This window comes from Alosa sapidissima, chromosome 22 (genome assembly GCF_018492685.1).
Source record: "Alosa sapidissima isolate fAloSap1 chromosome 22, fAloSap1.pri, whole genome shotgun sequence".
NCBI classification, from domain to species: Eukaryota; Metazoa; Chordata; class Actinopteri; order Clupeiformes; family Clupeidae; genus Alosa; species Alosa sapidissima.
The window spans coordinates 2,591,302-2,602,992 of record NC_055978.1 but is presented as its reverse complement, the minus strand read 5'-3'; the positions used below and the strand labels follow the sequence as shown (position 1 = coordinate 2,602,992).

Here is an 11,691-nt window from a genome sequence, read left to right as displayed (position 1 = left end):
GTCCAAGACCGGACTCGAGTACTACATCACTGGAAGACACAAACTATCCAAATACAATTGAACTGTGAGCTCACATAAAGGTCTTACTCACTAACATGGCATTGCCTTTGGCATGACATAAATGAACAATTAACTTGAAAATGGAGCATTTAGAAATAGCAGGAAAATCCTGTTTTAACCCTTTTTTGTGTCATTGTCTGGAATGAACTACCTTGGTGGTCTTTGACAAAACCAGTCAGGACAACATCACCTGTTGCTCGGGGCTGATTTGAAGTGTCACTGCGGATCTTATAGAAGAAGATGACGGTCTTGTTTTTTTCTCTCTCAGGTTTACCTGACCCAGCTACTGCAGAATGGCTAAATCAAAGTGAGCATCACCCTTCAGATTGTAAAATGGGATTCTGTAACTTGATTACTTTCGGTGTCACTTAAACATCTGCAGTTGTATTGTTTTGTATAAGGTGGCAGTTAAAAGATATTTTACAAAGTATTACACTTATATGAGTTAAGTATTTGGTTTTTAAGTATTAAGCTTATATGAGAAGTATTTAGTTGTTACCCTGAGGCTGGCTCTTGAGGATAAATCTGCTTTTAAGTATTTTGCAGATACGCTTTTATGAGATAAGTATTTTGTTTTTAAGTATAAAGCTTATATGAGATAAGTAGTTTGTTTTTAAGTATTAAGCTTATATGAGATAAGTATTTCATTTTTAAGTATTAAGCTTATATGAGATAAGTATTTAGAAACATGTACGGCTGGTACACATACACTGCCTCTGTTTGGTTTATTGGTCAAGCATGTCCTGAAAAATTAAAGTGGCACACACACACACGCAAATAAACACACACACACACACACACATTGGTTTCTGTGTGCAGGAGAGTGTAAGACATACGGCAGTGGCATGGAACCAAACACCAGACATTATGAGGAACTAATGTAGAGATGAGGAACCAAATACCAGACATGGTGAGGAACTCTTGTAGAGTACTGGAACCAAATACTAGACATGGTGAGGGACTAATATAGTTCTTGCATCAGCGGAAATCGAACCAAGGTTGATTGAAGCTGCAGTTGGCAAGATTTTTTTGATCATATTCACTGAAACCGACACTATGCTCTGACAGAACAATATAAATCACCCGGTTTTAGGGAAAAAACCCACACTTCTACCTCCACCTACAGTAGAGCCTGTTATTTGTTTTGCAAAAATCCACAGCTCCCGGTTCTTCTGGTCCAATCAGAGCAGGGCTTTGTAAGATCTGACTGTCAATCACAGTCTGGTGCAGTCTGGTGTGCACTGACGAGCACAAACTCGATGAGAGGGATCTCAGTGATAGTGGGGGAGGGGCATGAGAGTTGTAAACATTCAAAATTCCCCTCAATCTGTCAGACTTGCCAACTGCAGCTTTAATGGTCAGTCGGTGACTTTACCACTGCTCCACCATATAGATAGAAAGATAGATAGATACTTTATTGATCCCCAGGGGAAATTCAAGGTCTCAGTAGCATACAGACAACACACACACATTCACTACAGCAGAAAAAGTAATTAAAAGTATATCATATAAAAACACAACTAAGCAATAAGGACAGAAGAAGATAAAGCATATACTAAATATACTAAAATACAAATTATACTAACACTTAATCTAAATCACCCCTGTGTGCACCGGGGTATGAATAGCATACATTAATATTTGTACCAGACGGGGTACTAATAGGACACATTGCTGTGTGCACCGGGGTACGAATAGCATACATTGATATTTGTACCAGACAGGGTACTAATAGGACACATTGCTGTGTGCACCGGGGTACGAATAGAATTTACTTGTTATTGCACCAGGGTACGAATAGCATACACTGCTAATTGTACCAGGGGTGCAAATAGCCTTACCCTTATTATTTTCACTGTTCAAATAATTGCCATAATAATCTATGATATGACCTAATATGCTGAGGAAATAAATTCAAATGTGCTTAGGGACTAAGTTTTTTTTTTTCACATACAAGGCATTTCAGGCCACAGATATAATCTAGGGGACACAATGAAAATTAATTAACACTCCCCTCAATGTCAACACTTTTTTCTTTGCATTGATGTGCGACTAGAGTTGATGAACTCCGGTGATATGCAAGTTCCTTGCTGCAGACATTGCAGAGGACTTTATTTTCAACACTTTATTTTTTGATCAACACCATCAGGCCATTTTTTAAAAGTAAATGTTCCAATCAATGATCCAGGCAGCACATTTTCTTCTCTCTCCTTCATTTTACAGTCTAATTTTTACTGACTAGAACGGCTCGGGGTCAAAGGTCATACGGAATCGATTAATCTGCACATTTTTTTTAATCAGTTATTTTTCTCAAATTAATTAATCGAAATTAATCAGTTATTTTGACAGCCCTAATAATAATAATAGTAATACTTAGCTTCCAGATGTAATATTGGCGACTTATTCTAGCCACCTTATAAGACAGGCTATATGTTCACAACACTAGATTTATAATGGTCAATGAACAGACGGCATGTAAAACATTGAATGTTTTATTAAGTATTCGCTGGAATTGCAGACGAGAATGACGCACAATTTATTCAGGCAACACTTGTTTCAATCCGACAGAATCCGGGAGTCCTTCTGCCTTTGGATGATGGGTCTTTCAGTGCAGCTCCTGCGAACGAGAGAAGACATGACACTAAATCTACGTGTTTTTTTCAAATGCACATCTTTGGGTTACCTGTTTTCCTTGGATCAAAATCACACTGGATTACTGGACGAGAGATTGGCAGGTATGTCAATTGTCCAATGCTTTTGAAAACATGTCCCGCACCAAAAGGCTACATCGTTATGCAGGCATGCTGTTTTAACCATAGACATAATATACATAGACGCCGCATTGGCTGCTGGAAACAAGAAATGCGGCCGCCATCTTGGACCGGTCATACCTTGGACCGGAACCTTTCTGTGAATAATGCTGTTGATGGAACTTTTCTGTCAACTGTGAACTATATTTAACTCATTAAACTTGTATCAAACTAGTTTTGTCTATGCTGTCAAACATGGATTATGTTCCCAGTTTTGATATCAGACGTCAGGTCACTTTATATCATATATCAGAATATTCTATTACTGTTAAACCCACTATGAATATTAAAATACGCTAAATCATGTGTCCTGTATCATAGCTACATGTATGACCTTTGCAGCAAAAAAAAACGAGTGAGAATCTGTTCGGTATTCAGTGAGATATGATTAATTAAGTGCGCTGACAGCTCATCTCACAGGCCAAACAGATTACACTGAGTGGAGTGGATGACCGGTCCAAGATGGCGGCTCCAAATCTCGTCAGCGCTAGTAGGGAGCAGCGGTCGATGCGGCGTCTATGTATATTATGTCTATGGTTTTAACCATAGACATAGACGCCGCATTGGCTGCTGGAAACGAGAAATGCGGCCGCCATCTTGGACCGGTCATACTCCTCGTTGCGTTGCAGCAGAAGACACAAGATGCCAGTACTGTGCAGCATGTTCCTGCTCACATCGACGAACCATCGCAAACAGGGCTCGGGGGATTTACTTTTCTCAAGTAAGATTTAACATTACCGTACTAATGGTTGTATTTTGTGAATAGAATATTACCAGAGAGTTGAGAAGGAGCAAGGATCTTTGATATTACTGTATGAGAATCGTAGCCAGCTAGCTAGGCTGTTTACTCGGTGTTCACCTGGCTATGAACTGAGACTTAATAAGTCATATTCCATAACACTGACTAAGATTACAACTGACACAAAAAGGCTATTGTAGAAATAAATCATACTAGATTTGGCTGGCGAATTTTACACAAGTGGCACAGACTGTAGCCTATATTATTGGGCAATCGCTAGCTGCTACTTGTAGCCTAAGCGTGTTGGTAGCTTCACTATTTTCTGAATAAAGTAACTTTTCAATAGCTTAACTTCTTTATTTATCAAGTGGCTTAGCCACACAAGCTACACTTTTCTTGTCATGTGTAATTGGCACAATTTAAAGTAGCTTCCTATGTAGAGAACTAGCCTACTGCTGTGTTTGTGTTAATAATACATTTGACTGGGTGGTAGTATTGTGTAGTGTTTTATTCATAGCAGAGTAACTGATAGTTTAGCTCACTACAATGTCTAAGTAGCTTGCCCAACACTGTATTATTCACATGTCATTTACCCTAACAAGAATAAGATGCCTCTCAAATTCCTTTATTCATTTTATTCATTTATTTATTTTATATCTCCCCAGAACAACTGCCTTGCTCAAGGAGACTGTGAATGAACTGAATAGTCTCCTCACATCCCTGGAACTGAGGAAGGTGCAGCTCTTCATTGCAGTATTGGAGGGCATCTGCTACACTGTGACTGAATATTTGATTTATGAGCTCCACCTTCATCACCTGCATTCACCACTCTGTGTCCCATTTTCCCATCGTCTGGTTGACTCAGTCCTCTTTTAGGGAGTTTACCCAGTTTCACTATGTACTGCTATCTTATTTGCCCACCTGCTGTCTGAAGCACTTTTTTCTTAGCCAAAGTGTACCCAAGCAATTTTAGCAAGGTGGGAACATACAAAATTACATGCACCAGTTATCGAAATCATAGAACCAACTGCATGACAGTAACCTCTGTCTCACTGAGCCTGTGAAGACACTCCCCGATTCTTTACTGATTGCAATGAACGGGGCTGATCTTAGCAGTTTCTAAAATGTTTCTTAATTCTTATTTATTTAATCTCTTCATTGGGGCTGAAAGCTTTCTGTGAACTGTAAATAACAGATGCTGTTGATGAACCCATTGACACTGTACAAGTGACAAGTCACCTTTTTGTCTTGAATTGATGAAGTTACACTTACTATGCCAAACCAATGTCTGTTTTTTAAGGATCAGAAACAAACCTACAAACTTGCACTTTACAATATTTATGGAACTTGTCTAACAAATGCTGTTGATATTGAACCCAGTTACTTCATTTCCTTTACTTATGCCACACCAATGTCTGTTCATCAAACTTTATTTTTGATGGCACTGAACTGAAAATGTTAATGGATTTTTTCTGTCAATTTAACCCATTAAAACTTGTATCAAACCAGTTTCTGTCTATGCTGTCAAACATGGATTAGTTATGTTCCCAGTGTTTATATTGGATGTCATCACTTTATAATATATCATATATGAGAATATTCTATTACTATTAAGCCCACTATGAATATTAAAATACACACAACCATGTTTCCTGTATACAGCTTTTCTACTGGAAGGTTTACAACTTATTCTGTCAATTTACCCAAGTTTGTCACTAAACCACATAGGCCTACTTGGAATACCCCTCAGATGTCTGAATGGCACTGATCTCACTTAAATGTTTATAGAACCTTTCTGTGAATAATGCTGTTGATGGAACTTTTCTGTCAACTGTGAACTATATTTAACTCATTAAACTTGTATCAAACTAGTTTTGTCTATGCTGTCAAACATGGATTATGTTCCCAGTTTTGATATCAGACGTCAGGTCACTTTATATCATATATCAGAATATTCTATTACTGTTAAACCCACTATGAATATTAAAATACGCTAAATCATGTGTCCTGTATCATAGCTACATGTATGACCTTTGCAGCAAAAAAAAACGAGTGAGAATCTGTTCGGTATTCAGTGAGATATGATTAATTAAGTGCGCTGACAGCTCATCTCACAGGCCAAACAGATTACACTGAGTGGAGTGGATGACCGGTCCAAGATGGCGGCTCCAAATCTCGTCAGCGCTAGTAAGGAGTAGCGGTCGATGCGGCGTCTATGTATATTATGTCTATGGTTTTAACCACGTGTGTGTGAAACACGGTGCATTTTCCAAGGCATGGTTTTGGCCTAGTATTTGATTCATTGTTTACAATGTAACGTTACGTGTGCAGTAGCAGTACCTGAGCTGATGTGACCGCCGTCATGCTATCCGGCAAAAGATTCTTTGGACGCCGCCATTGGCCGAATACCGGCGCCCATTGACTTACATTGAACACATGTAAACAAAACGTCAATTGTGCTCAAACTAACGCCGCTGACTTATGACAAAAACCATTCCACTTTGATACGAAACTACATTTTTGTACAACATTTATCCAGCAAAAATTACAGAATTTGGATTAAGTAATGTGGAGAAATATCGATATTAAGAAAATTGGAACCAAATTAGAATAGGCTAGTAATGCAATACTACATACAATACATATGTATGCATGGATATACTGTATGTGTGTGTGTGTATGTATGTATATATAACACGCACACACAAACACACACACACACTTTGATATATATATACACACACATATATATATATATATATATATATACAGAGAGAGAGAGAGAGCAATACAGAACAGGTTGTCGGTCTGAACTGAAGTTAGTGCTGCATGTAAACACACACGCTACATTTATATGTGTATGTATGTAATGTGTGTGTGTGCATATATATATATATATATATATATATATATATATATATATACACAGAGATATATGTAAACACACTTGTCACGCTACATTTATATGTGTGTATATATATATATATATATATACAGAGAGAGCGAGAGAGAGCGCAATACAGAACAGGTCGTCAGTTTTACTGAACTGAAGTTATTGCTTGTAAACAGTTAGTGCTGCATGTAAACTTGTCACGCTACATTTATATGTGTATGTATGTATTGTGTATATGTATGTATACATACATACATACATATATATATATATATACAGAGATATATGTAAACACACTTGTCACGCTACATTTATATGTGTATGTATGTAATGTGTGTGTGTGTGTGTGTATATGTATATATATATATATATATATATATATATATATATATATATATATATATATATACATATATACAGAGAGAGAGGGCAATACAGACGTTTTTGCTGTATGTAAACACACTTGTCATGCTACATTTATATGTGTATGTATGTAATGTGTGTGTGTGTATGTATATATATATGTACATATATATATATATATATATATATATATATATATATATATATATATATATATATATATATATATATATACACACATACATATACATATACATATATACAGAGAGAGAGAGAGAGAGAAATACAGAACAGGTTGTCGGTCTGAACTGAAGTTAGTATATATATATATAGGTAACACTTTATTTTAATGTGTCCCAGTGTACCTACCTACCTACCTAATTAGGTACGGTGGTATAACCTGTGTAACAACATATACTATCAGGTACTATCATTGTACTTGCATTATGTATTTGTGGGTACCTACATATAAGCTTAGTTGTTACATTGTAATACTGAGTGCTTTTACAAAACTTTGCCAATTGGCCTACATTTTCATCAGAGGCAAAGAGCTGACCTGAGACCTGCTGGATGGGGTAAATCTGGTCATGATAGATTTGATATACAAGCCATTCTTAGCTCCAGTCAAGGCCGCTAGAAGTGATGGTTCATAAATTAACCCTCCAAATTTGCTGATGCACAGAACAGGTGTGCTGAGCTTTGTTTTTGGCTCTTCAAAGTGTTGTAAGTAAGGTGGTGTAAGTAGCCTACAGTATAGGCAGGTGGTGAGACAGGTCAAGAAATATGGTGCAGTACTATACAGTTGATTTTCAGAAGGTGGTTTAGAGTAGTATAAATGAAATATAAATATGTGCACTGTATTACCTTATAAGAGCAGAATAAATATGGCTATGAATAACAATGTCAGTTGATATTATTTTAAATGTTGGTGACACTACATTAATAAGGAGAATAGCAATAATAAACAATAATGTGAATGCAATATCAATGGGCAATAAATGGAAATCAACAAATACTATAACATACAAACAATGACTCAGAACAGCCTAAGTGCATGGTGAACAAATATGTCTTTACACCCCTGTAGACAGGTGCATGCAAAAACACAGAAAGCAGACAAGGATTTTGTTTTTATAACACATGTAATAAGCAATGAACATTTGAAGATGTATTGTTTTGTTCTTCTAACATCAATAGTAGTTGTGCAGAGGTTGTAACATAATGATAAATACATGCTGCCTGTCACATTATGAATATATACCCTGTCTTGTCTTGCACATCAGAAGCAGCAGCACTATGCTATTACATCGTTCACCGTTGGGACTAATATGAGGGAGACTGAGCTGCCAATCTCTCTTAACAGGTCCTGCACCATATCTACAAATATCTGTTCTACTCTGCACAAACATAAGCAGGGTCTGATTTAGCGTGACAGAGTGCTGATTGACAATAACATGGTTCCCTGCAGTGTTTGGTTGACTCCCATTGATGTTTGTGGGTTCTGTTTGACTGTACATTTTATGTGTGGCATCTCATTCCTCAGTTGTCTAACATGTTTTCTGACGGCCACTGATTGCATTAGCAGCTGAAAGACCAACTTGTAACAAGGTCCCAATTGTGGATACACCCATTAACAGTCCTTGCGACCAATGACATCCGGATCAACTACAAACTTTTGATTGATTTTCAACAATGAACAGTTAGTTCAGTGTAATATGTCCAGCTCTCTCCCCCATCTTAATAAGTCAACATTATATGATATGACCCTATTTTTACATTATAGCCTACATATGTTATAGCCTAACCCTTATCTATAGGTGACTGATGAGATTCATGTTAGCATATATTTATTGGCAACACAATTAATATTGGAGCTATTTCACTGTCGCAGACACAGACGTGCTTGGTAGCCTAGGCTACGTAGTCATAGGCCAACATGAGACTTAAGCCCTCGTGTCGTCATGACTTAGGTTAGCCTATGTTCTTACTGTTGTGATTATCTGTAGGACATATTGTCTGTGCAACACAATTGTAGGCTAGGCCTATATTTGATTTTCAGTAAGCTTATATATGAATGATAAAGCTTCTTTACTTTTTTGGTGTAATTATTTAGTTTTTTTTATTTTTTTTATCTATGTAGGCTATTTTTTTAATGTTACATTATTATTTTGTTAATACATGGAATAAATCACCACAAACACACGCGACTGTAGCCTATTGGCTTCTTCTGTAGCCTACCCGGCTTGCGCAGCGTGGCTAACAACGCCCATAAAACAAGTGTTACAGCAGCTATTAGGCCCGAGGTGCAGTGAAATGGCGTCATCTGGTGGTCATACAATTCACCCGCTATTAGACCCGAAGTGCAGGAGAAGTGGATATTCAACCACGCCATCCTTCAGGTCGCAGCGACACGTAGGTGTACTTTATGTGCTGTGTCATGCTGCCATCTAGTGGTTGTGGAATATTTAACACCCATTATAGTTCAGGGAATAGATGTGCCCTCGAATAAATGTTGTACTTTGTTACAAATTATTTGGGTAATCCATCTGATAAATTGTGTTTTTCTTTTTATACTTCGTACCTTTATAAATTAAAGTGTATCATTAAGGTACCTTTTTCAATGTCATTACTCTGACATTCGACATTAGTCGACCATAAATTTGGGCAATGGGCACATTGTTAGGGGTTGACACTTTGCATAAGATTTCTCTACATTACTTGATCCAAATTCTGTGATTTTTGTTGTATAAATGTTGTACAATTATGTAGTTTCGTATCAAAGTGGAATGGTGGTTTTCATAAGTCAGCGGCGTTAGTTTGAGCACATAATTGACGTTTTGTTTACATGTGTTCAATGTAAGTCAATGGGAGCCGGAAATCCATAAATAGCGGCGTCCAAAGAATCTTTTGCCGGATAGCATGACGGCGGTCTGATATGGTCTCTAGAATCTAGCGACACGTCTAGCTGGCCTCCACTCCATGTGTTGGTCTGAAAGACACAAAAAAGCCAGTTGTCAAACAATTCGTGATATGCATAGCTATACACAGGTAGTATAACTGTAACTTTTTCAGAAAATGTAATTTAACAGCGAATGGCAATAGCCCATAGTATATTTTGAGCCTGTAAAACCTGCATGATCTGAAACATACTGTATGATCTGAAACTGACTACATGCTATGGCTAGTAAATGCATAATGCTTAAAGGAGAATTCCGGTGTGATATTGACCTACAGTGTATCGAAACATGATACCGAGTGTGAACGTATGTCTCATAGCCCATCTCGGCTTGTCCCCTGCACTCCAAAATCTGGCGCTAGTTAGCCGATGCTACCAACATCTTTTTCAATAGTGGTGCTTCGGCATCGGGCTAGCCATGCAAATAAATCACTGTTTTACACCCATTTACGAGGCTCAATGTATCTCCACACTTCATTGGTAGACTTCCGAGGGCCCTGACATTTAAAACGAGACATTGAGAACTTTGAAAAAGCACTGGTAGTTTACTTACAAGACGATTTATACAGACAGTATCTTCACGAAGTTTAGCGTTTGCAGCCATCTTGAATTTAGTCACGATAAGTCGAGCAACGAGTAAGAATGAACAGCTATGATAAGGGATCAGATTCCAAAAATAATTCAGTGGAAATGCATGGATTCCAGTTGCTGCTACTGGAAGAAACTGGAATCCATGCATTTCCACTGAATTATTTTTGGAATCTGATCCCTTATCATACCTGTTCATTCTTACTCGTTGCTCGACTTATCGTGACTAAATTCAAGATGGCTGCAAACGTTAAACTTTGTGAAGATACTGTCTGTATAAATCGTCTTGTAAGTAAACTACCAGTGCTTTTTCAAAGTTCTCAATGTCTCGTTTTAAATGTCAGGGCCCTCGGAAGTCTACCAATGAAGTGTGGAGATACATTGAGCCTCGTAAATGGGTGTAAAACAGTGATTTATTTGCATGGCTAGCCCGATGCCGAAGCACCACTACTGAAAACGTTGTTGGTAGCATCGGCTAACTAGCCAGATTTTGGAGTGCAGGGGACAAGTCGAGATGGGCTATGAGACATACGTTCACACTCGGTATCATGTTTCAATACACTTTAGGTCAATATCACACCGGAATTCTCCTTTAAGACATAGTCGTACCGTTTTCTTTACCAAAGCAGGCCTCTGTTGTGTGGTCACAAGTGGGATTAGACATGGGCCATGGGTGACAGCTGACCAAAGTGCTAATTTTCATGTCCTTTCCAATAGCATCCTTGGGAGGACAACGAAAATCAAATGTGAGTATTGAATCACAAGTGCACACTGAAAAGACAAACGTTTTTGTATTTGGATAAAAGGACACAATTTTTATAGACTGATATTGATTCATTTTCCTTTGCAAGATTTGTTTAAAAGCAGTAATAGTGCGTACACAACTTACATTAGAGGTTGAACGTGCACATCGCAGGGATCCATACTATTTTTCCTTCATCATTACGTCTATCATATTTATATTTCATCCATTAGTGTTCATCTCTACAAATGTCTAATTGCCCCAGAATTTCAAAAAGATTTCAGGTGTATCTTTCAGGAAAGCCCTTCATTTTATTGTCAAATGTATGCTTGGAGTTTTTCTTGTGTGTTTACCAACACACATTTTCACCATGTGAATGTGACTGCACAATGTGTATGATTGTTAGTGGCTCAGTGGGATAATGCCTTGTACTGGTGTTTCTTGGTTGAGTGTTCGAATCCCCGTTAGAGCTTTAGGATTTGTCATTTAAGATTCACACCATTGAACAGCACCTGAATGACATCAGTCAATCAACATTCA

At 37.6% G+C, this 11,691-nt stretch overlaps 1 long non-coding RNA gene across 1 annotated transcript; it reads right to left on the bottom strand.

Moving 5' to 3' along the window:
- Window positions 1–9,807: 9,807 nt before the first annotated feature.
- Window positions 9,808–11,332, bottom strand: LOC121697492. The gene is made up of 3 exons (XR_006026466.1): window positions 11,292–11,332; window positions 11,019–11,130; window positions 9,808–9,854 (listed from the first exon to the last, which is right to left on the bottom strand). It is a non-coding gene; the product is annotated as an uncharacterized LOC121697492 (long non-coding RNA).
- Window positions 11,333–11,691: the final 359 nt, after the last annotated feature.